The sequence below is a fragment of the Notothenia coriiceps genome, unplaced genomic scaffold (assembly GCF_000735185.1).
Source record: "Notothenia coriiceps isolate Sejong01 unplaced genomic scaffold, NC01 NC01_scaffold00035972, whole genome shotgun sequence".
Taxonomy (NCBI): domain Eukaryota; kingdom Metazoa; phylum Chordata; class Actinopteri; order Perciformes; family Nototheniidae; genus Notothenia; species Notothenia coriiceps.
The window spans coordinates 15,982-17,425 of NW_011368673.1; positions in this window are offsets into that span (position 1 = coordinate 15,982).

Below are 1,444 nucleotides of genomic sequence, written 5' to 3' on the forward strand. Positions count from 1 at the left end.
CAGATACTCGTGTTTAAAAATACTCTGGTGAAAGTAGAAGTACTGACTAAACTTCTTTACTCAAGTCAAATTAAAGAACTTTGAAATGTACTTCAGTAAAAAGTACCCATAACTATCAGCTGTTTTAAAGAGTACCTGACCTCCCTTTATATTAATAGAACAATAATGTCATTGTTAGCTAATGAATGTAAAGAGTTAAGTAGTGATACCAGAAACATGTACTTCTTCTACTGTAGTCAGGCGGCAGGAACAATTTAATATGACGATAGGCATTCAAATATTTAAGCTTCCGCAAGCAATACACTTTTAATGTAGGCGTAGTATTTGTTATCCTGGCTTTGCTCATGGATGTTTGTCATGTTCACATTCAGCGTGAAAAACATGGACAAGAAGTAACTTTGTTAAGAATGTGTTTACGTTTCAGAACAGCACATGCACACTTTTGAGTGGTTTTAGAATCAGTAGGCTAATGTGGGATTCTTTTAATATACGAGTTATTTCTGACAACGATCACAGTGCCTGAACCCTGCTGCTGCAAAGTTTACTATTACATGTGTCACTTCAAATTCAAATGTCAACTCTTATACCCACCAACTGTGATTTTTTTCTCAAGATGACATGTTTTCTTGTGCAAACCGATGTTTCTCAAAGGGTTCTTATTTATCGCATTTCTTTGTGCGCGCTATTTTTCAGAACTTTTTTGAACAAATTTGACTTTTAGCGCCATCTTCACCTCACAAAGGTAGAAACAGTTAGCTTAGGCCTGACCAAAGATATCTTAAACAGGGTATATCCAGGAATCCTGAAGTCAAATGTTACACCTTTTAAGACCTTTTTTAAGACCCTTTCCATACATTTTAAGACCTCATCGGCACTTTGAGTTTTAACCGGTTACCTTGGCGACACACTTTACCTCATATTGACTATATACAGTATTGATTGTCCTTCCTCCTTATCTTCCAACCATTTGGACGCAGACTTGCATTTCCCCATAACGATGTTGTTTAACAACCGACGTAAACGGACCTTCGCACGCTATCAAGCAGTGAGCGTGCGATGTCCTGTTCAGATGACGTTAAACCCAACGGGATCCCATAAATAAACTACACAGAATCACACTACACACCTACGCAATTATTACATTCAGGCAGACTGTAGAACACAACCTCTTTGGACAATTTATATACTTATTGAAAACAAGCTACAAAATGTAACACCTTGGAAAAAACCGTTTAATACTTTTTAATAGCCTTCATTTTCGCTAAATTGATTTATCAACTTTTAATACTTTTTAAGACCCCGCGGACACCCTGTTAAACTCACTAAATAACAGTGAGTTTTGCTTTGTTAATATATTGAAGAATGGTGTTCAGAAAAAAACATACAACCACCCGACATGTTGTTGTTTTATGAAGTCTGTTGTGGAGAATTGTTGTGACAGTGG